At 39.4% G+C, this 25,893-nt stretch overlaps 1 long non-coding RNA gene and 1 pseudogene across 1 annotated transcript; both read left to right on the forward strand.

Moving 5' to 3' along the window:
• Window positions 1-1,487: 1,487 nt before the first annotated feature.
• Window positions 1,488-11,108, forward strand: LOC130217594 (uncharacterized). The gene is made up of 3 exons (XR_008835877.1): window positions 1,488-1,614; window positions 5,638-5,758; window positions 11,019-11,108. It is a non-coding gene; the product is annotated as an uncharacterized LOC130217594 (long non-coding RNA).
• A 1,485-nt stretch (window positions 11,109-12,593) lies between these two features.
• On the forward strand, window positions 12,594-25,656 carry LOC130216605 (uncharacterized; annotated as a pseudogene).
• The last annotated feature ends 237 nt before the right edge of the window (window positions 25,657-25,893 follow it).

The raw sequence follows: 25,893 nt of genomic DNA on the forward strand, positions 1-25,893 counted from the left end.
ATTGTCAGCAGAAAACTGACCCACTTCCGTACGTTGTCCTTGACCTCTTTGAACTCTGTTGAAGGTGTTTCTTATGTTACTTCTCATTGCTTATAGTGGTTTTTGAAAGCATATGAGTATCTGATTATCTAAGTTTAGTGTCTTTTAAAATTAATGTCATTAAACCATCCAGACAATACAATATTTACAGTAATTAAAGTCTTTATTTGGTCAAAATAAGATCGTCAGTTGTATTACAATTAATTATTGAGGTAAAGTTGGATTATTATTTCACACATTCATTCAGTGACAACTTGTGACATGCTTCCTATATTGTTTTCCATTGTACTTTTGAATATTCGGTGTGAAATCACATGCAAATGTGACTTCAAAACAACATTAGCACTATTTATTTGACTGAACAGTGTTGTAGTTTGACAGTCATTGGCTGCTAATGATTTTACTATGCAGAATTTGCAAAGAATACGTTTCTGAAACTATATTATTAAGGAGGTCCAAATGTGTGACTATAAAACCAACTTTATTCATTGTTTATTGTTAAAGCTGTTTAAATTGCAGTCTAAGAGGACATTTTTGTAACCAATAAAATCATAAATGCTTTACCTCCATTAAATATTGTGATTTTAATGTGTTAAAATAATTCATATTATTTAGGCTTATTAAAATACAGTAAGTCAAGATTAAAATTTAAGCCGGTACACTAAATATGTAAGACTGTAAATGTCTGTTTATCAGTTTATTGGCTTGTAATATCATTTGTTTTACAGTTTCAAGAATATGTGTAATGAGTCTTGTTTGTGACTTATATTAAGCTCTTACGATGATTTATTTTGAAGATTAATTGAGTTAAAAATGGTGTTGTATTTGCACATTTGTTCATTTTTAAACTGATAACTTGTGACATGCTCGCTTTATTGTTTACCATGCTACTTTGAAGATTCAGTCTCAAATCGCATGTAAATATGACTTCAAAACAACATTAGCTCTGTATAATTGACTGTGATCAATGTTGTACTTTGACAGTCATTGGCTGCTAATATGATTTTCATGCTTAGAATTAGCAAAGAATACTTTAAAGAAATGATATTATCAAGGAGCAAGTCTGAATGTGCAAATATAAAACCAACTTATCCCCCCAACTGAAGATTAAATCCTTTATAAATGTAAGTCCTTGAGAGTAAAGTGCATCTGTTCAGCTGGAAATGCTACACATGTAATCTGACACAGTTACGACAATAAAAATAGTGTAGTCTGGATGGAGCTTTAGACAGTAAAGCACTATATTATTTATTTTTTTTAGATCAGTCTTAACTAATGTTTGGTTGTCTTGTTGATATTTGTTGACGTGACAACTGTCTAACCCTGTTTACTTCTTAAAAACCCAAGTGTATCATTAATTACTGAGTTTCATGTCTAATGAAGTCACTTTTCTATCTGTTTCCAGCTGAAAACAAACCCATCTGGATGTACGCCGAGGAGCAGGATATGAAAAAGAAGTGTTCTTCTGTCCTTTTTCTGTCACTCATATCTGCTGATGTTCAGGGGAAATGCAAAGACAGTCAGTCACATGGAGAAAATGGACATGGTACGGTATGAAGTCTGTAAAGTTTACAGGTACAAACCACAAAACCTGTGCTCACTTTTTAAGACAATTATGTTGACAGAAATCAGTCAGAGATCTCAAGAAAAGTATGGAGCTAGATTTGTTTCTTTATTATTTAATCAAAAATGTTTACTTTAAAGGAAAAATTAAGCACATAGTAATTAAAAAATAAAAGATAGCAAATAAAAAAAAAATTCATTCAAAAAAAAAAATGTCAGTGATAATAAAATGTTTTGCATTGCAAAAAATAAACTATGCAGTAAGCACACTTTTCATTGCACACTCATTAATTTTGCTCTCTGTTCTGCTGTCATTTATTGCACATCTAGAATCTTTGCTTGCGAATTGAAAGGTTTTGCTTGCATGTTGAAAAGTTTTGAACCACTGTATGCTAGAGTAATTTTTGTGTCTTTATTATTCAAACAAACACATTTAGTATTAGACCAAAACTAAGTACATTGTAATTAAAAAATAAAAGATTAAAAGAAAAAAAAACATTTAATTAAAAAATGTCATTGGTTAAAAAAAACTGCATTGCAAAAAATAAACTATTGCCATTTTATTCAGTTACCAGTAGGGTTTTTATTCATTTTGCTTTCTGTTGGGTCAGTTTTTTTTTTGCGGATCTTAAATTTTTGCTTGCGAGTTGAAAAGTTTTGAACTCTTCAGCGCAGGGGGCGGTATCTTCCCTCTGGGATGAGAGGCCTTTTTCTATTGGTCAAACTGGATTGACGTCACAGGTTGGCCACGCCCACTACATGTTCGCGCGATTGGACTCCTAACAGTTAGATGAGCGAGCGATGGCGAGCAACAGGTCTACTTCGAGGTAAGTTAACAAAAACTGTATAACTTGTATATTATTATCCACATGTCCCATCGGATAACATAACGACTGCTATTATTAGCTCGGAGTACTTCGTAATATAGATGAATAATCTCGATTAACTTACATTTGCTGTCGGCCTTCAGTAGTGCACAGCTGCAATAGGCAACGGAAGGCCGCTGTATGTTATTTTGGAAAATATACATTAATGTACCGTCACTGTAAAAACAGGCTTTGCTAATGTCTGTATGATGTCTGTAGATGAACGCCAATTGTACCTTATCTTCCGGTCGGAAACTTTTGTAGTGAATTATTAAGGTTCACAAAACGAAGCATTCTTTTACCTGTAATGTTAGACATGTTAGAACAAATTCTGTAGTCAATAGATCTAATTTGGATTTGGAAACGTGGATTTTACGTTATATCTGCATTTGAGATAATTTCAGATTTGATCCTTAAATATTTTGATTGTCTGAATAGAAAATATCATCTAACGTTACTACAGTAACAGAAGTAAAAGCAAATAAGCATCAGCATAAATCTTATTTGAATGTCATTATGCTTGGAATAGTGAAGATTTAACATAAATTTAACTATAAAAAATAAGGTTTTTAAACAGTAATCAGTAAACACAAAAAGAAAAAAACGTGTTTGAATATTTTATATAAAGCATAGACTATATATTACATAATTAAACAAGATATTTAATTTAAAAATGTGAAACTTTATCTATATATTATTCTTACATGTCTAACATTACAGGTAAAAGAATGCTTCGTTTTGTGAACCTTGATAATTCACTACAAAAGTTTCCGACCGGAAGATAAGGTACAATTGGCGTTCATCTACAGACATCATACAGACATTAGCAAAGCCTGTTTTTACAGTGACGGTACATTAATGTATATTTTCCAAAATAACATACAGCGGCCTTCCGTTGCCTATTGCAGCTGTGCACTACTGAAGGCCGACAGCAAATGTAAGTTAATCGAGATTATTCATCTATATTACGAAGTACTCCGAGCTAATAATAGCAGTCGTTATGTTATCTGATGGGACATGTGGATAATAATATACAAGTTATACAGTTTTTGTTAACTTACCTCGAAGTAGACCTGTTGCTCGCCATCGCTCGCTCATCTAACTGTTAGGAGTCCAATCGCGCGAACATGTAGTGGGCGTGGCCAACATGTGACGTCAATCCAGTTTGACCAATAGAAAAAGGCCTCTCATCCCAGAGGGAAGATACCGCCCCCTGCGCTGAAGAGTTCAAAACTTTTCAACTCGCAAGCAAAAATTTAAGATCCGCAAAAAAAATCTGACCCAACAGAAAGCAAAATGAATAAAAACCCTACTGGTAACTGAATAAAATGGCAATAGTTTATTTTTTGCCATGCAGTTTTTTTTTAACCAATGACATTTTTTAATTAAATGTTTTTTTTTTCTTTTAATCTTTTATTTTTTAATTACAATGTACTTAGTTTTGGTCTAATACTAAATGTGTTTGTTTGAATAATAAAGACACAAAAATTACTCTAGCATACAGTGGTTCAAAACTTTTCAACATGCAAGCAAAACCTTTCAATTCGCAAGCAAAGATTCTAGATGTGCAATAAATGACAGCAGAACAGAGAGCAAAATTAATGAGTGTGCAATGAAAAGTGTGCTTACTGCATAGTTTATTTTTTGCAATGCAAAACATTTTATTATCACTGACATTTTTTTTTTGAATGAATTTTTTTTTTATTTGCTATCTTTTATTTTTTAATTACTATGTGCTTAATTTTTCCTTTAAAGTAAACATTTTTGATTAAATAATAAAGAAACAAATCTAGCTCCATAGAAAAGATCACAAAACCACCTCGCGAAACAAACTGGTCTGACAGACTCATCATATACTGATTTAGTAGTGGTGTAACGGATCACAAATCTCATGGTTCGGATCACATAATAGTTTTTTAGTCACGGATCGTACTATTTTTCAGATCAGTCAAAAAGTGGAGACAAATGTCATTTGCTTTGCATTTATTACAAACAACAGTACTGCAATACACTTTTGGTTTTAACAAACAGAACTTGGAAGCTGTAAATGTATTAAAAATAAATGAAGAAATAATCAGCTGAATAAAAATGAATAGTAAAATATTCAGTACTCTGAAAACAAATCACTGGTACTACTACTGTAGAAATCTAACATTATAATTTGTACAAACCATGTTTATTTTTAGTCTAATTTTCAATAAATGATTCAGTCATTCACTCATAAACCTTCATGTTTCATTGATAGACATGTCAATTTTGAAGAATGATTCCGTGGCATATTTTTGATGGCTGTTTGTCGCCACCTATTGGTTAAATAATGTAATTGCTGCCTACAACTTTCATTTTTGAGCGTCAAGTTAAATGCGTATGATTGTGATTGTAATCTTTACCATAAACATCAGTGATTTTATCTAAACTATAAACTGTTATTGATTTTAGATTTTTTTTAAACACAGATTTGAATGCAGCGATTCAAAGGATTAATAAACATTCAAATCACCATAATTTATAATTTATGTTGCGTGGGTGTTGATCCCGATCTTTTAATGATTAATCGTGCAATTTACACTGAATGCATTAATGCAGGCAAAACAAGTCGTGACAGAAAACACCTTTAATAACCTAAGAAACCCACCACATCCCAAAAAAACCCACCACAACTTCTTCCATCGTCATTATATTTTACAGGAAAGCCTAAATGCTTTCATACATGTGATGCGAGAGGCGACCTTTCTGTGATCATTACAAATGTATAATTAATCTACAAATAAAAACAATGTATTAATCCACAGGTCACATGTGTTCCGAACCTTACGAATCAACCGTGATCCGTTCCATCCATATGATTTAGCTAAAGTTGGTTTTATATTCACACATTCAGACGTTCTCCTTAATAATATGATCATATTAGAAAATCATATTAGCAGCCAATGACTGTTAAAGTACAATATTGTTCACAGTCCAACCAACTTTACCTCAATCATATACTGTAGTTTATTTAACAGATGGGGAGATCTGTGATGGGGCAAATTATGAATGAATTTCTGTCCAAATGAAAGTCCAAAAAAAACATTAAGCATATTAGCATGATTTGCATTATGAGAGTTGTTTAATTTTATATTTGTTGGTTGTGTAATCCTCTTTACTGGATGTTTTATTTTGTGTGCAGTATGGTCATAAAAAACCCGCTGATGAATCTCAGTGGCCTGTACCGAAGGCAAGGCAAGAGGAAAGTGTGCTAAAGGAATACGCCACAAAATGAAGAAAACAGATACAGAACAAGAATCGGCGTAGGTTTTCACTAGAGCTGTTGAGATTATTTTTCATAACATTTCACAATCTCTATACTGTTTCTGGATTTTTATTAGTTTATGGCAGACCATGGAGCTAATAGCAGGAAATTTATTGGTTTTGGCACTCTGATTGTCATTAAACTATAAAGACTAAAAACATTTTTTATTTTCATTTGATTCTTTGGTTCAAGAGAATTTGATTACAGTCTTTAAAATGTTGGGAAAAAATTCAAAAACCTACATTGAATATAATAATAATAATAATAATTCAAATAAACATATTTTTTCACTTTCAAATCATATTGGCAAAAAGCTTTTTGACAGACCCTTTTATTCTCCAATGGATTTTGCAAAGTGCTCATCAAATTGGATGTGAGGTTGTGTATATATCAGAAATGCTTTTATTTGCTATTATTTACATTTTTATTGCTTTAATCATCTTTGTGTATGGCGACACAGTAGCGCAGTAGGTATTACTGTTGCCTCACAGCAAGAAGGTCGCAGGTTCGAGCCTCAGCTGGGTTTGCATGTTGTCCCTGCGTTCGCGTGGGTTTCCTCCGGGTGCTCCGGTTTCCCCCACGGTCCAAACACATGTGATACAGGTTAATTGGGTAGGCCAAATTATCCGTGGTGTATGGGTGTGAATGAGTGTGTATGGGTGTTTCCCAGAGATCGGTTGCAGCTGGAAGGGCATCCGCTGCGTAAAACATATGCTGGATAAGTTGGCGGTTCATTCCGCTGTGGCAACCCCGAATTAATAAAGGGCCTAAGCCGAAAAGAAAATGAATCAATGAATGAATCATGGTGTATGCTTCTCCATCCAAGACCTGAAGTTACTTGCACAATTTCTCCACTGTGCCACCTAGTGGACAGGGGATATGAACAATGTCTCATTTCACTTTTACCTTTTGAACAATTTAGCCAAAAATCACAAGACATGCCTCATTATATTCAGGGCATACACTGTTGAACAATAAAATGTTTAGTAAAAAAATATGTGTCAACTAACATCTGTCTTGTTCAATGAGAAAAGACAAACTAAAGCTGTAAAAGTTCTGTAGTGTTTAATTTATCAAACTTTAATTTCTGGCTGATTTAAAGAGCCCATTTATTGGGTTTTTGAAAATGACCTTTCATGCAGTGTGTAACACAAGTGAATGAAAACATCCAGCTGAGCTTTAAGTCCGAAAGTGAACTGTGTTTAAAACTATTGAGTCCCCCAAAAAAGTCAACTCAGAGTTGTTTATATAAATTGCCTTGAGTTTGAATCTTTTACCATTGGAGAATATGATTTTGTCATCACTGAAACTGATCAATCACTGAGAGATGCTGCTGTGGGGAATAAACAGTTAAAGTGTATTTTTACAACAATACCACAGTATAGCCAACCTTGTGCTGTGTTTGTTCTGTCATTTTTCTGATGATTAATACAATAACCTACTCTACAACATGGGATTCATTGATCATTTGCTATTAAAGGAAGGATCAGCATAGACTACTAATGTACGGGACTTTGTCTAACTTTGACAGAGACTTTGTCAGTAACTTTTACAATTCGAATGCACCAGTTTCTTCTCCCTCCGGATAACAACCCATAAGTGATTAAAATGGTTGCCTTGTTTTCTATAGTTTGCAAAATATGTATTGAATTGAGTGTTGTAACTTGTAATCGCTCCGCGTGGCTTGCACTGTATCTCTCTGGTTAACTCTTTACGGGTCATTCACATATCTCTTCTAAATCCACATTGAAAACGTGATGTGCTGCTTCCTTTATTAAAACGTGTTTCTGAGCTCGCGATCTTCAGGCGTTTGTCAGTGCTACGGCCAACACCAATTAGCCATTCTTACACAAGATGTGACACAGTCAATTTTCAAAATAGTTACATTTTTGCAACTGTGTCGATTAATACTGAATGTGTGTCGCCGTTATTAATTGGGGTTAGGAATAGAGCAATATACTGATGTTTAACTGCATTGGACTACTTCAACAATGTTGATAAGTGGGCTTTCCCGTTTCATGCTGAACGCAGTCGGTCAATCACAACAGACTGGGTCATCAGACCAATCAACGCAGATTAGCCTCATGCAAAGGAGGAGTTTGGAAAAAAAATTAATCAATGATTAATCGCTCATATGGGAGTCGTTGGGATAATTAGGTAAAAATTCATATTATGAGACAATGAAAGTGTTTTTTGACCTTGCATGCATATCAGCCTATTGTTTAAGACCCCCAAAGCCAAAATACGACCTTTTATAATGCAAAATAATGGCTCTTTAAAGCAATTGCATATGATAAAACACAGACGTTAACACGTTTACATGTTCCTAGAGGCCTCTAATGCAGGAATAATCTGGATTTTTTTTTGTTGCGTGCAAGAGCGTTTTGGGCGTAGCAGATAGCATGTATATGTTTATATTTCCCCAATTTCTGTTTAGCGGAGAGAAGATTTTTTTCAACACATTCCTAAACATAATAGTTTTAATAACTCTCATCATCTTTGCCCGGATGATAGTAAATAATATTTGACTAGATATTTTTCAAGACACTTCTATGCAGCTTAAAGTGACATTTAAAGGCTTAACTAGGTTAATTAGATTAACTAGGCAGGTTAGTGTAATTACGCAAGTTATTGTATAACGATGGTTTGTTCTGTAGACTATCGGAAAATATATAGCTTAAGGGGGCTAATAATATTGACCTTAAAATGCTGTTTAAAAAAATCAAAACTGCTTACATATGTTATACAGTTGAAGTCAGAATTATTAGCCCCCCTTTGAATTTTTTTTCTTTTTTAAATATTTCCCAAATTATGTTGAACAGAGCAAGGAAATTTTCACAGTATGTCTGATAATATTTTTTCTTCTGGTGAAAGTCTTATTTGTTTTATTTCAGCTAGAATAAAAGCAGCTTTATTTTTTTTCAGTCGTTATTTTCAGTCTACAGAACAAACCATATTTTACAATAACTTGCCTAATTACCCTAACCTGTCTAGTTAACCTAATTAACCTAGTTAAGCCTTTAAATGTCACTTTAAGCTGTATAGAAGTGTCTTGAAATATATCTAGTCAAATATTATTTACTGTCATCATGACAAAGATAAAATAAATCAGTTATTAGAGATGAGTTATTAAAACTATTATGTTTAGAAATGTGTTGAAAAAATCTTCTCTCCGTTAAACAGAAATTGGGAAAAAAAATGAACTGTGCTTGCGTGCGTCCGTCCGTCCGTCCTTCCTGCCTCCCGTCCGTCCGTCCGTCCTATGTCTTGTAGTATGTGCCTGATTGAATTAGATACAAAATACATTAAAATATAATGTAATATAATTTATATGAAAAGTCAAACCTGAGTGTGTTCTGTCGTTGTATCATCTGATCTCAGTTGTATGATGTCCTCTTGCTCTCACTTCCACATAGCAAGTGAAAGTTATATGCTGGTCCTTATATCTGTTCCTTGAAATCACAAGATAAACCAGAAAGTGAAACTATCCCTGCAGTTTACCTTTACAGAAAGTAAAACTATCCCTGCAGTTTACCTTTACGGAAAGTAAAACTATCCCTGCAGTTTACCTTTACGGAAAGTAAAACTATCCCTGCAGTTTACCTTTACGGAAAGTGAAACTATCCCTGCAGTTTACCTTTACGGAAAGTAAAACTATCCCTGCAGTTTACCTTTACGGAAAGTGAAACTATCCCTGCAGTTTACCTTTACGGAAAGTAAAACTATCCCTGCAGTTTACCTTTACGGAAAGTAAAACTATCTCTGCAGTTTACCTTTACGGAAAGTAAAACTATACTGCGGTTCGGCAATTTCATTCATTTAATTTCATACATTTCATTCATGCCCCTGTGACAAACTGGGGTATTAGACGCATATTTATCAAGACACTTCTATACAGCTTAGAGTGACATTTAAAGGCTTAATTAGGTTAACTGTTACATTTACTGATCGCAGTGTTTACTTCAGTAATGCCACTAATATATGCATACTCCACATGTCTTAATTCCATTTATATATATATATATATATATATATATATATATATATCTCAAAATCAGATTTTAAACCCAGAAGATTAAATTAGCTGACAAAAGCTCAAAATGATCCAGTTTCCCCCACGATTAAAGCTAACATGAGATAACGTTGTTTTAATTGTTGCTCAACACACACAAATCTGTTAAAATCTTTTAAAGTACTCAAAGGTTTCTTGAACCTTTAAGGAGAATGGCCAAATGTGCAAATATAAAAACAACTTTACCCCAGATTAAATCCTTCATAAACATCAGTCCTTGAGAGTAAAGTGCATCTGTTCAGCTGGGAATGCTATACAAAACCGACAGTAAAAACTGTAAACTAGAAGGAGCTTTAGACAATAAAGCCAGTTTTTGCATCAGTTTTTACTAATGTGAGGTTGTCTTGTCGATATTTGTTGGTGTAACTGTTTAACCATATTTACTTTTTAAAAACCCAAATTCAACTTAAGTAGTGAGTTTCATGCATAATTGAGTGACTTTTCCGTCTGTTTCCAGCTGAAAACAAACCCATCTGGATGTACTCGGAGGAGCAGGAGATGAAAACGGAGTTTTTCTGTCCTTTTTCTGTCTACAGCTACAAACCACAAAACCTCTATTAACTTTTTAATACAATTATGTTGACAGAAATCAGACAGAGATACCTAGCAATGACCACAAAACCACCTCGTAAAACAAACTAGCACACTCATTATATACTGATTTAGCTGAAGTTGTAATCAAGTTTCTCCTTAATAATATAATTTCAGAAAAATCATTCATTTACTCACTTTCTTTAGTCTCTATTTCAGAGGTTGCTACAGCTGAATGAACCACCAACTATTTGACCATATGTTTTACATGCCCTTCCAGCTGCAACCCAGTATTGGGAAACACCCATACACACTCATTCACACATACACTACGGCCAACATTAGTTTATCCAATTCCTCTATAGCACCCGGAGGAAACCCACGCCAACACGGAGAGAACATGCAAACTCCACACAGAAATGCCAAATGACCCAGTCGGGGCTCGAACCAGTAACTTTCTTGCTGTGAGGTGACAGTGGTAACCACTGAGCCACCTGTCGTCCTGATGGGTGACATTATGAATGAATTTCTTGAAGGCTAAAAAAAAAAGTTAAGCATATTAGCATGATTTGCATTATGAGATTTGTTTGATTTTTCATTTGTTGTTTTGTTGTTTCTGTACCCCTCTTTACTGGATGTTTTATTTTGTGTACAGTATGGTCACGCTGATGAATCTTAGTGGCCTGTACCGAAGGCAAGGCAAGAGGAAAGCAGCAGCTGTGCTGAAGGAATATGTCACAAAATGAAGAAAACAGATACAGAGGAAAAATCAGGGTAGGTTTTCACTAGAGCTGTTGAGATTATTTTTCATAACATTGACAATCTGTATACTGTTTCTGGATTTTAATAGTCTATGGCAGACCAGGGAACCACTAGTTGGGAGGTAAAAGAGTTTGGATAAAGGACAGTCTGAACATTAACCTCAGCATACATAACAATAATCCTGGTTCTCATGACGCGCAGCTCTGCATATTGTGATTTAGCCAGTTCATTAGACAAAAGCTTTATAAATAAACTTCTGATTGACATGGTCCCTATCTAGTGCAAACAGAAAATCATCTGAACTCAAAGTTTACTTCACTTTAAAAACAAAGATTTGGATATGCTCAGAGCATAGCCAAAGCCTACAAGGTTCCCAAAATGCCCTGAGGGTTCATACATCTTAATACTTTTTTGAGCTTTGGTGCTATCGCCTTTTATATTTGCTTGTTTTTTTTTTATTCCACACATTCATCTTGGTGTATGCTTTGCTAATCATGACCCGAGGTAACTTGCATAATATCCCCATTGTGCCATCTAGTGGGCAGGAGACAATATTTCCACTGTAAGGAGAGAAATACAGTGGAAGTCAGAATTATTAGCCTATTTCCCAAATTATGTTTAACAGAGCAAAGAAATTTTCACAGTATGTCTGATAATATTTTTTCTTCTGGAGGTAGTCTTATTGTTTTATTTTGGCTAGAATAAAAGCAGTATTTATTTTTTTTAAATCCATCTTAAGGTCAAAATTATTAGCCCCATTAGGGTATTTATTTTTCCAATAGTCTACAGAACAAACCATCATTATACAATAACTTGCCTAATTACCCTAACCTGCCTAGTTAACCTAATTAACCTAATTAAGCCTTTAAATGTCACTTTAAGCTGTATAGAAGTGTCTTGAAAAATATCTAGTCAAATATTATTTACTATCATCATGACAAAGATAAAATAAATCAGTTATTAGAAATGAGTTATTAAAACTATTATGTTTAGAAATGTGTTGAATAAATCTGCTCTCCGTTAAACAGAAATTGGGGGAAAAATAAACAGGGGCTAATAATTCTGACTTCAACCGTATGTCTCATTTACTTTTAATTTCTTGCTTATAAATTTGATTAAAAATTGCAAAAAAAATTGCTTAAGGGGGCTGATGATACTGACCCTTAAATGGCATTAAAAAATGTAAAACTAGCTGAAGTAAAACAAATAAAACTTTCTCCAGAAGAAAAAATATTATAGGAAATACTGTGAAAAAGAAGAAAAAAATTACAGGAGGGCGAATAATTCCGACTTCAACTTTATACAGCTAAAACATTAACATGACTGTTGCATATGGCTTCTGCATAACAGGCTTTTTCCCAAATTGTACCACTTTTTTTTTTATTGGCCAGTTTGTTATTTTGATACACATGGCCATTACTAAGGTGATTTGCATTGGCTATATGTGGTTGAATGTTGGATTGTAAAGATGAAAGACTTTTCCACCTACGCAGATTCTCAGATCGACTGTGATTATAAAGCAAAAGTTGCCTGAAGATGTGTGTACACAGTATTATAAATCTAAATTTTTGTCTACCGGTCCTACACCACCCAACCAGCTCTGAGCTGGGATTGAACCGGTGACCTTCCGCATGGGAGTCAGTTGCTCCAACAAGGAGGCTAAAGACCATGGCCTCTAGCATTTGTCGCTAGAGCACCTTTAGAGATCAGAGGCGTGAGGTTTACCTGCACAGCACTTACTAGCTGCGCCATATTCGGCATTCTGGTGTATGTTAACTTAAAGGAAAGTTTCTATGCAAAGTTTTTATAAATTATCTTTAATGAAAAGATAATATATTCAAATATTGCTACACTAATATGTTCAATCATCACAGAATTAATTTATTATCTTAATTGTGATCCACCAGCCCCAACCAAGCAACCAAAGGCGTTTGTATGTGTGTTGTGTTCTTTTAATCTTATATTAAAAAACCTGTGTGAGTTGTTCCTGAAGGAGAAAAATGCAAGATGTTCAGCAGGTAATGTGGAGATCTACAGTTTACACAGTGAGACACTCAAACTCTTCTGTCTGGAGGACAAACAGCCTGTGTGTGCGATGTGTGTTACTTTACGACAACATGAGAATCACAAATTCACAAATTTGTCCCCAAACTGATTTATTCCGATTTTGTGATTTTAGCCACTGGGTAGGAATAGGGATGTAGAATAACAACTACTAATAAACAGTCAATATCTTAATTATAGGCAGATAATAAGCCAGTAATTAATAGTTTATTAGTATATGAACTAAAGTGTTACCAACAGCAGTAACTACAGCCAAATGCTTATGATTGAAGGTATTTTGGTCACATTATTTTATGGCAAACTAACATTAATTGACGTTTGCCTTAATAAACTCCTCCCAATATGCTGCTTATTAAGTTATAGGTAACAGTACAATAAGGTTGTATTAGTTCATTACTTCATGCATTTACTAACATGAACATTACATTTATTACAGTATTTGTCCATGTTAGTTAACGTCAGTTAATGGAAATACAGTTGTTCATGTTACAGTTCATGTTCTTGTTACAGTTAAGTTAGGATTTTAAGTGCATTAGTGAATGTTGAACTATGATTAATAAATGCTCTACAAGTATTGATGAAATCACAGCACTAAATGATCATGTCACAATATTTACTTCTCTTCACATTTTTATGTTTTTTATATTTTAATCTGCTCGATACCAGGAGGACCTCAATACAGCACTGAAGTCTTTACGGGGGAAACTGAAAGACAATGAAAAAATTAAAGAGGAAAATAGTTAAACACATTAAGGTGAAGAGCCATAGTCTCTGCTAGAGACTCAATTATGACTTGTTATAGTTAGTATAATGCAGGGATTCTCAACCGGTGGGCCGCAAGTTTAACTTAAAAATGTAACTTAAAATTAACTCAAATATTATATATTTTATTATCAAATATGTCACATTAAAAGTATAGTGGTAATGGCATTTTCAGTTTTCTGTGATTGAACAGGCTAATTTAGACTCTGCAGAAACAGCCTCACTGTTTATTACGGACATGATTGTGGCTTAAATTTCCAACTGCTGCGTGTTACTGGGACTACGTCGCGCAAATGTAAAGATAACGATGATTAGGATTATAACCTGCTCACGCGTGCCTCACATCTGCGACTCGCACAAGTCCGTTGATTCACAAACTGTTCGCATAGTTGTCCAAAATAACGTCTTGCAAGTGCTTTATAACTGGCGCATGTCCGTACAGAAGGATCTAGCAAGACTCTGTGGTTTTTTGGTTGTTGTTGTTGTAGTTTTTTTTAGTCCTGTCGAAGTTCTTTACTGAAGAAAAGGCCCAAATACTTGGCAGTAGTAAAGAATTAGCGTAGTAAAGAATTCAGGACCTTTGAACCTGTCTGTGGTTTTTTTTAAATATATATAATTATATTTTATATTATATTTAAGCTTATATATATATATATATATAGTTATATAAAACGTTGGGCCTCGAAGTGAAAAAGGTTGAGAACCCCTGGTATAATGGATTCCAGTTCCTTATTTTTGTCAATGACAAGCATCAGTTGGCTTCTGGTTCTACCAGAAAGAATTAGGAGGCAGATAAACGTTTTAACAGTTATTGTGAATTGTTTAAATAAATTTAAGTTCAGGTACTGTCCTTTAATAATGTCCTTTGGTGTAAGCCCCGTCTATGGTGCAGAGCTCTGCATGAGCTGGCAGACCCTGTTTGAAGATGAAGGAAGGGCGGAGCCAACCCCCAAAAGACAAAACTTAGGGCTTCCTGGGTTTCCTCCGAGTGCTCCGGTTTCCCCCACAGTCCAAAGACATGCGGTATAGGGGAATTGAATAAACTAAATTGGCCGTAGTGTGGTTGTGAATTTGTATGGATGTTTTCAAGTACTGGGTAGCAGCTGAAAGTGCATCCACTGTGTAAAATATATGCTGGATAAGTTGGTGGTTCATTCCGCTGTGGCGACCTCTGATGAATAAAGGGACTAAGGTGAAGAAAAATGAATGAATGGATAAAATGGCTGATGTAGAAGACGCTAAAATGCTGATGAACAGGATTGACCGTGTTTTAGCCTGGGCAGCTTTCAGTGAAAAATCCCATGATCATTCTGGTATCCAGTGCCAGGTTGTTAAAAGGTAACGTAGTAGGCTGCGTATGGTTATTCTTACAATAACACCATTGGTAAATTCGCATGTAGGTGGATTTCGTGAGTTGGAGTTGGAATATGTTATTATTAGGTAGTGAAAAAAAAACTTAAACTCATTTTCAAAGGCAGAACCGCACGAACTCCGACTGAGAAATAAACCCCGCCGGAACTTCCGCAACATCACCTGAGTACAGTGAAACGGATGGTTGGTTTTTATAGGCTGAAACGCTTGGTTGTTATAGGCTGACAAGATAATTATTATGAATGATGTAGCATAAGAGTCTTCCTGGCAGAGCTATCGCTCAAGCTTTCATATCTATTGGCATCTAATGATGTCTGTTGACTCAGATTATTAAATGTGTCTGTCATTTCAGCTCTCTCTCACGTTTATCTGCCTCCTAATTCTTTCTGGTAGAACCAGAAGCCAACTGATGCTTGTCATTGACAAAAATAAGGAACTGGAATCCATTATACCAGGGGTTCTCAACCTTTTTCACTTCGAGGCCAGCTCTCTGTTCCTAGCTCTGTCTGTCAATGGATCACCAGCTTTCTGACAGATAGACAACAGCTAGTCAGAATGGGCAAAATCACATCCGACAGCCGCACCATCAGCACTGGTGCCCCCCAGGGATGTGTTCTTTCTCCACTGCTCTTCTCCTTGTACACCAACGACTGCACTGCAAAAGACCCCTCCATCAAACTCATTAAGTTTGCAGACGACACTACTGTTATCGGCCTCATCCAGAACGGTGACGAGTCTGCATACAGACAGGAGGTGGAGCGGCTGGCGTTATGGTGCAGATACAACAACCTGGAGCTGAACACGCTCAAAACAGTGGAGATGATAGTGGACTTCAGGAGAAACCCCCCTGCACTCCCCCCACTCACCATCATGAACAGCACTGTGGCTGCAGTAGAGTCATTCAGGTTCCTGGGCACCACCATCTCTCAGGATCTGAAGTGGGACATTCATATAGACTCTATTGTGAAGAAAGCCCAGCAGAGACTGTACTTCCTTCATCAGCTGAGGAAGTTCAACCTGCCACAGGAGCTGCTCGTACAGTTCTACTCAGCTGTCATCCAATCCATCCTCTGCACTTCAATCACCGTCTGGTTCGGCTCAGCTGCCAAAACTGACCTCCGTAGACTACAGCGAATAGTCCGGACTGCTGAACGAATCACTGGCACAACCCTTCCTACACTTCAAGAACTGTACTCTTCCAGAGTGAGTAAAAGGGCTTGCAAAATCACTCTGGACGCCTCACACCCAGCACACTACCTGTTCGAACTGTTACCGTCTGGTCGGCGCTTCAGAGCACCGAGCACAAAAACAGCCAGACACAGGAAAAGTTTCTTTCCTCAGGCTGTCTACCTTATGAACAGTTAAATATTCCCCTACTGTGCAATAAATATGTGCAATACTTTCTCATACGCACTTGTACACAGCACCTTATATCAATATACAATGCAATACTTTCTACATTCGCACTTGTACACAGCACCTTGTAACCCGCATATTTATAACAATCTGTACATACAACTCAACATCCAGGTTTCTTCACTAACCGCATCTGTTTAATGTTCATCATTTTTTATTATTATTATTTTATTTTTTCAGATTATTTTGTGTTGTCACATGTCACTTTATGTACACTGGAAGCTTCTGTAGCCAAAACAAATTCCTTGTGTGTGTGAAGCACACTTGGCAATAAAACCGATTCCGATTCCGATTCCATTTGCTTTCAGATTCAAGCTACACACACAGAGCATCAGATTAAACATGAGTTTGAGAAGCTTCATCAGTTTCTCCGAGATGAAGAAGAAGCTGCAATCACTGCACTGAGGGAGGAAGAGGAGCAGAAGAAGCAGATGATGAAGGAGAAGCTGGAGGAGATGAACACGCACATCTCAGCTCTTTCACACACGATCAAACACACGGAGGAGATGCTGAAAGCCAATGACGTCTGCTTTCTAAAGGTCTGATTTCAGATCAGTGATTGATTGATTGATGATGGATTGAGCTCTTGATGATCAGTTGTGTGTTTGTTCTGCAGGAGTTTCCAGTCTCAATGGAAAGGTGAGTGATCTGCTGGTGTCTCTGCTCTCTCTGCTTCTGAAGCCAAAGCCACTGCAGTTCTGACTCCTGAATGTTCTTCCAGAGTCCAGATCTCACAGCCGGACCCACAGACGCCTTCTGGAGCTTTGATTAATGTGTCTCGCTATTTGGGGAACCTGACATACAGAGTCTGGAAGAATATGCAAGACATCGTCCACTACAGTGAGTCAGAACACCAGCTGAAAATTACACACGTTGCTAATATTTACCATCAGAATAAACGCAGCTGTTGATTGTGTCTCTTCAGCTCCTGTGATTTTGAATTCAAACACTGCAAATCCATATCTCGTACTGTCTGACCAGAGTGAAATACAGTGAAAACAAAACCTGATAATCCTGAGAGATTTGACTATTATGAGTGTGTTCTGGGCTCAGAGGGTTTTACCTCAGGAAAACACTGCTGGGATGTGGAGGCCAAAGGGAGTTTAAACTGGAGTGTTGGAGTAACTACAGCATCAAACCAGAGGAAAGGAGTTTTTTTTTAACACTGATGTCTGGAGTGTGCAGTACAGGTTTAAATAGAGAGTCTGTTTTATTGTTAATCAGGATCTTGAGCGTGTGAGAGTTGATCTGGACTGTGGCAGAGGAACAGTGTCTTTCTCTGATCCTTTAACAAGCACACAACTACACACATTCACAACCACCTTCACTGAGTCTGTCTTCCCATTCTTTCATAGTTTTGACCTTCTGATGATCATACCGTTGTAGTATATCTGCATCACCTTGGAATGATATTCTGGATTTTTGCATTCATTGTGTTTCCAATATCCATGTCACATGATTTATTTACACATAAAACAGTGTGTAAACTGATCATTTCAGATACATACATGTTCAGTACATCCTGATATTTGTTCTCCTCATGAGTATTTAAATTTACATAAGCAAACATACTGTAGTTTCAATCAGAAAAAAAACAAATTAAATAGAAAACTGATTATTTTTAAGTAATATGTTCTTTAACAGTGGCTCAGTGGTTAGCACTGTTCCCTCACAGCAAAAAGAACACTGGTTTAAGTCCGGGCTGGGCCAGTTGGCATTTCTGTGTGGAGTTTGCATGTTCTCCCCATGTTGACATGGGTTTTCCCCAGGTTCTCCGGTTTCCCCCACAGTCCAAACACACATACGCTATAAGGGAATTTGGTAAACTAAATTGGCTGTAGTGTATGAGTGTGTATGGATGTTTCCCACTACTGGGTTGCAGCTGGAAGGGCATCCGCTGCATAAAACATTTGCTGGAATAGTTGGTGGATCATTCCAAAACATTTACCTGTTCAACTGAATTAGGATGCTTTCTGTTATTGTCACGTGGTTTTGATTTACCTCATTCATGTGCGTTGAAGTAGCGTTCTGTTTTGATCACGTGTTTGCTGATCATTCGTTTCACTTGTGACTAATTATCTCCTATATATGTGCGTGGTGTTCTTTGTATCTTTGTATAACCATTTATTAGCATTCATTTATGCTCTGTGTCACGTCCGGACACTCTGCGTTTATTGGGTCTGCCAGCTGTTTCCGGAGATCTACACAGATCTTCACTTCACTGGACTTTCCTCCACACTTATTTTTCTGTTTTTGTTCTATTTTTTTTTTATCTGTCTGTCTGTCGCCAGTCATTAAAAGACCTTACATCATGGATCCTTGTTGTTGACAGCTTTGCGTGAGGGGGGGGGGGGGGGGTTAAAATGTAAAAAGTGTAATTTCATGTTTAAAAAAAATGTTTTTCTACAATAAACAATGTTATAAAAAAAGAAAGAGATCTTAATCCATGCAGTGGCATTCAAGACCATAAAAATATCATTTTTCTTTCATATGAAATTCAAATGTCGCAACTAGACAAACTTTAAAATAATTATTCAGAGTTTTTCTTTAAATTAAAGACAAAAAAATCAAATGGTAACATTTCCTAACCTTAAATTTGATCTGTAAAAGTTTTTAGAATGTAAATAAAACATCACACTTACTGTAGACAGTAAAACGTCAGAAAGTATAAAGTATGACAATGATATTGTAGAAATGTACTGTAATTTCAAATGCCTGTTGTTTCCAAAGCTAGTAACAAATCCCCCACAATACTGTTAGTATAAATGACAAAGAACAATAGTGATGGCTGAATATTTTAGTTTTGGGCCTTTTACTAGACTGAAACATCTCGTATACAAACGCCTCTCATAGTATTTGCAGCTTAATAAAGGCCACTGCTAAGTCTCCATAACAGAGAACCTTATCTTTAACCAGTCTACTTCTGAATAAAAAGAAATATAATTCTTTATCTAAAGCTCATATGGTAATTGAAAATGTTTTATACAGCCTCAGACAATATTCCCTCAAATATAAAAGTGTACATGAAGATGATTAAAGACTCTATCAAGGCAAATGAAATGATTGTGGTTCCACAGTAGTGTAAGATATGAATGTCCGTTAATGTTCGTTTGAATTCTCTTTTTTGATCTTACTCCTGCACGGTGGAATCGGATGAGCTTTACATACACTGTATAAGAGGAGTTCAGTCTGGACATTCATCTGGAGGTACAAAACTGATACATTCAGAAACATTTGTTAGCATCATAGCATTATTAGTTCATAGCAAGGGAATGGGTGACGGTGGACATTGATTAAAAACATGGGACTAAAAATGAAGAGTGGGTGTGGGGGATTTGTATAAGGACATTTTAAATTATGCATAAACAGGATTGGGAAGATTACTTTTAAAATGTCACTTCTGATTACCAAATACATTCTTTTAAATGTCATTATCAAAGTTATTATTTAAACTTTTAGAAAAAAAATATGATTACTGATTTCTCTCTCTTTTTTCCATAACTCCATAGCTCAGTGTAAAAAAGTATTTGCCTCTAAAAACTAATAACTGGTGTGCCACACTTAGCAGCAACAACTTTAAGTGTTTTGATTAACTTTCAATGAGTCTGTTGCAGGGTTGTGGAGGAATTTTGGCCCACTCATCTTTGCTGAATTGTTGTGATTCAGCCACATTGGAGGAATTTTGAGCACAAACCACCATTTTAAGGTGATGCCACAGCATCTCAATTGGATTCAAGTCAATTGGTTTCTTCAGCCATTCAAAAGTGGCCTTGCTGGTGTGCTTTGGATCGTTGTCCTGCTGCAAAACCCAAGTTCGCTTGAGGTCACTAACAGATGGCAGGACAGTCTTCAAGCTACTGAAGCAGCAATAGCCTCAGACCATCACACTGCCATCACCACATTTTAATGTTGGTATGTTGTTCGTTTTCTGAAATTCTGTGTTAGTTTTACACCACACATAATGAGACATAAACTCTCGTCAGTCTACAGTGTATTTTTCCAAAAGTCTTGGGGACCGTCAAGTTTTTTCTGGCAAAAGTGAGATGATCTTTCATGTTTTTTGTGCTCAACTGTGGTTTTCGTCTTGATCTCTGATGTCAATATCAAACTATTATTGTTGGAGAGTGCTTAAATATACTGAAAATGCAGAAGATGCTGCAAAAACATTTAAGGATTTACAAGAGATGAATGTTCAGAAAAACAAAAGGAACTTTAAATGATCAAACAACAGATCCATAAACAACCATCACCAAACAAAAACAATGTATCATCCAGGATAACAACAGTCAAATACTGTATGTTCTTGTGGTGGTGAGAGCGTGGCCGAACACCCGAAAGAGGGAGAGAGAGAGAGAGAGAACCCAGCAACAGCCACCACATTGGGGAGCTTGTGCTGAACCGTGTGACAGAATACAAATAAATCGTATTACGTACCTTAACGCCGACCCTGTCTTCTTCTTCCCTGACAAAGAACCTTGCTACAGTGGTGCCGAAACCCGGGAAGAAGAAGAGATCTCGCTGCCAAGATGACCACTCCGTCAACCAGTCCGTTTGCGGAAGTGATCCAGGCGCTCGCGGTCCTCCACCATGAACAGCACCAGGAACTCCTGGATATCCGGGCGGAACAAGAAGAGCGGTTTAAAGTCCTGGTGGAGGCCCAGCGCGAGGACCGCGAGCTCGTCCGGAGTCTGCTGGACCGGGAGATCCAGCCCGCAGTAACATCGGCCACCCACCCTCCCATAACACTACACAAGATGGGGCCAACAGATGACCCGGAAGTTTTCCTCGACCTGTTCGAGAAAATGGCTAAAGCGTGTGGGTGGCAGCGGGCCAATTGGCCGGTAAGAGTCATCCCGCTGCTGTCGGGCGAAGCCCAGACCGCCGCACAGCAGCTACCGGCCGAGGATCTCCTGGACTATGCTCACCTGAAGCGAGCCATACTTCAGCGGGCCGGCCGCAATCCGGAGGAACAACGCCAGCGCTTCCGGTCGCTGAAGCTGGAAGAAAGCGGCCGGCCCTTCGTATTTGCCCAGCAGCTCCATGACGCCTGCCGCAGATGGCTGGTGCAGGATGACCGAACCATCGCCCAGGTCGTGGATGCCGTGGTACTGGAGCAGTTCATCGCCCGCCTTCCCTCCCGAACATCGGAATGGGTCCAGTGCCACCGGCCAGACGATCTGGACACGGCCATCCAGCTGGCGGAGGATCACCTGGTAGCGAGGTCCAGGGTCGGCGAAATAACCTCTCTCTCTCTCTCTCCCCCTGTCCCATCTCTGTCTCTCTCTCCTCCCACTCCCAGGCCCAGATCGCGGGGACCGCCCATCCCGGCGCCCAGGAGGTGAACCCCAGGCCCGGACCCTCAGCGCTTCACGCCTCGCTGGGGCGCTTATCGGGATAGAGAGGGGGACGCCCGAACTATGGGCGGGTTTCAGGCGCCGACAGGTCTCTCTCCGGCCCAATCGGTTGGTCCTGCTGGCCCCGGGGGTGTAACGGGAAGGTCTGGGCCGGCGTGTTGGCATTGCGGGGGGGAGGATCATGCCCCAGAGAACTGCTCCGTAATGGAGGTGGGGGCATTGATCCGCCTGCCCGACGCGCCAGCCGTCGCCCCCGGTCGCAATGGGCTGTATCAAATACCGGTGAGTATTAAGGGGGATACCTACCAGGCCTTGGTGGATTCAGGCTGTAACCAAACCTCCATCCACCAATGCTTGGTGCAACGCTCGGCATTGGATAAGAGCCGCACGGTGCAGGTAAGGTGTGTGCACGGAGAGGTAAGACACTATCCGCTAACGGCTATGAAAATTCAATTCAGGGGGAAAAAGCATACTGTGGAGGTAGCGGTTAATCCACACCTCAAACACCCGCTAATCCTGGGGACGAATTGGCCTGATTTTAACAAATTACTGGAAATCCTAAGCGCGGGTGTGTCTTGGAAAAAAAAATCGCCGAATAGGGGGCGGGTCGCTCAGCTGGGGGAATCCCAAGTGATGACGTCACGCGCTGACGCAGGGGCAGGGCCGGGAATTTCCCGGTGGAAAGACTTTCCCCTAGAGCAGTCGCATGACGACACGCTGAGACATGCACTTGAAAGAGTGCAGGTCATTGATGGGAGAATCCTCCAGCCGGATCGACCCCTGTCCTATCCGTATTTTAAGATTATTAATGACAGGGTGTATCGAGTGACCCAAGACACTCAAACAAAGGAAGATACAACCCAATTATTAGTACCAAAGAGCCGCCGGGAAATGCTTTTCCAGGCGGCTCACTCGAATCCCATGGCCGGACATTTAGGTCAAGCGGCCACTCTAAATCGCCTCATGACCCGATTCTTTTGGCCGGGCATTCACGGGGATGTTAGCAGATGGTGCGCTGCATGCCGTGAATGTCAACTGGTGAACCCACCGGCCACATCAAAAGCGCCATTGCGCCCTTTACCAATCATGGAGATCCCCTTCGAGAGAATTGGTATGGATCTCATCGGGCCATTAGAGCGATCCGCACGCGGGCACCGCTTTGCATTAGTCCTAGTGGATTATGCAACGCGATACCCGGAAGCAGTAGCGCTCCGTAACATCTCAGCAAAGAGTGTTGCGGAAGCTCTGTTTAGTCTGATCTCCCGAGTGGGGATCCCCAAGGAGATCCTCACTGATCAAGGCACCGCGTTCATGTCACGTACACTACGCGAACTTTACGGATTATTGGGCATTAAATCGATTCGCACCAGCGTCTATCACCCACAAACAGACGGGCTGGTGGAAAGGTTTAATCGCACGCTTAAATCAATGATCCGTAAATTCGTTCACGAGGATGCGAAAAATTGGGATAAATGGTTGGAGCCCTTATTATTTGCTGTGCGGGAGGTTCCCCAAGCCTCCACGGGGTTTTCCCCCTTCGAGCTTCTCTACGGCAGACAGCCCCGTGGGGTTTTGGATGTTGTTAGAGAGGTTTGGGAGGACGAGCCTTCACAAAGCAAAAACGAAATTCAATATATTCTGGACCTACGAGCAAAACTCCACACACTGGGGCGGCTCTCTACGGAGAATTTGCTCAAGGCCCAGGAGGAACAACGCAGGCGATATGATAAGGGCACTAAACTACGAAAATTCACAAAGGGAGATAAAGTCCTTGTACTGCTGCCTTCTTCCAATTCCAAATTACTCGCCAAGTGGCAAGGGCCATTTGTGGTCACACGACGAGTTAGCGATCTTGATTATGAGGTGGTGCGAACGGACAGGAGGGGGGCACGTCAAATTTACCATATTAATTTATTAAAACTGTGGAGGGAGCCGGAGGAGGTGATGCTGGCGGCACTCGTTACCAGCGAGGATGACCTGGGACCGGAGAGTGTTAGCCGGAATGGGGCAAACACCCTGGTTGCCGGGGGTGACCATCTTTCGCCCGCTCAGCTCACCGATGTTCGGCGCCTCCAAATTGAATTTGCAGACGTGTTCTCCCCCCTACCCGGGCGCACCAACTTAATTCAGCACCACATCGAGACCGAACCGGGCGTGGTCGTAAGGACCCGACCGTATCGCTTGCCTGAACACAAAAAAAAGGTGGTTCAGGATGAATTAAGAAAAATGCTGGAAATGGGTGTAGTAGAAGAATCCCGCAGTGACTGGGCCAGCCCGATCGTTTTGGTACCCAAAACAGATGGGTCGGTCCGGTTTTGTGTGGATTATCGCAAATTAAATGCTGTGTCGAAATTCGACGCGTATCCAATGCCGCGGGTTGACGAGTTGCTCGACCGGTTAGGCGCTGCTCGCTATTATTCGACATTGGATCTGACAAAAGGCTATTGGCAGATACCCCTAACTCCTTTATCCCGTGAAAAAACGGCCTTCACGACGCCGTTTGGTTTACACCAATTTGTGACGCTTCCGTTCGGGTTGTTCGGGGCACCGGCCACGTTCCAGCGCCTGATGGACAAAATACTGGCCCGTCACTCGGCATATGCCGCTGCCTATCTGGATGATATAATCATATACAGTAATGATTGGCAGCGGCATATGCAACATGTGCGGGCGGTGTTAACGGCGCTGAGGCGGGCCGGGCTTACGGCCAACCCGAGGAAGTGCGCGGTTGGGCGTGTGGAGGTGAGGTATCTGGGCTTCCACTTGGGCCATGGGCAGGTGCAGCCCCAAATTGATAAAACTGCAGCAATTGCAACTTGTCCAAGACCCAAGACCAAAAAGGAGGTAAGACAGTTTTTGGGTCTGGCGGGATATTACAGACGGTTTATACCAAATTATTCGGACCTCGTCAGCCCCCTGACTGATCTTACTAAAAAGGGGGAACCAGATACTGTCCAATGGTCGGAGCAGTGCCAACAGGCCTTCACCGAGGTTAAGGCTGCACTTTGCGGGGGGCCGCTATTGCACGCTCCTAACTTTGCTCTCCCCTTTCTTTTACAAACAGATGCATCTGAACGGGGTCTGGGGGCGGTTCTCTCCCAGGAGGTTGAGGGTGAAGAGCGCCCGGTGCTGTACATTAGCCGGAAACTGTCCAACCGGGAGGCTAGGTACAGCACCATAGAAAGGGAGTGTTTGGCTATACGGTGGGCGGTCCTCACCCTCCGTTATTATCTCCTGGGGCGAGAATTCGTCCTCTGTTCGGACCATGCTCCCCTCCAGTGGCTCCACCGCATGAAGGATACCAACGCGCGGATCACCCGGTGGTATCTCGCTTTACAACCATTTAAATTCAAGGTGGTCCACAGGCCGGGCGCGCAGATGGTCGTGGCTGACTTCCTCTCCCGGGTGGGAGGGGGGGGAGGGGGGCCGCAGGCCGGACGGCTGCCCGGCCTGAGACGGGCGGTGGGGGTATGTGGTGGTGAGAGCGTGGCCGAACACCCGAAAGAGGGAGAGAGAGAGAGAGAGAACCCAGCAACAGCCACCACATTGGGGAGCTTGTGCTGAACCGTGTGACAGAATACAAATAAATTGTATTACGTACCTTAACGCCGACCCTGTCTTCTTCTTCCCTGACAAAGAACCTTGCTACAGTTCTATATATTTTTTTGAAGAGGATCATTAATGCAATAGTCATAGAAATTCAGGGGCATAGAAATTTAAGAAAGTCCCTCTTTATATACTGAAAATAGTACAATTGTGTATATTCAGCAAGGATATAAGAATATCAGCAAGAATATAAAC

This window comes from Danio aesculapii, chromosome 3 (genome assembly GCF_903798145.1).
Source record: "Danio aesculapii chromosome 3, fDanAes4.1, whole genome shotgun sequence".
NCBI classification, from domain to species: Eukaryota; Metazoa; Chordata; class Actinopteri; order Cypriniformes; family Danionidae; genus Danio; species Danio aesculapii.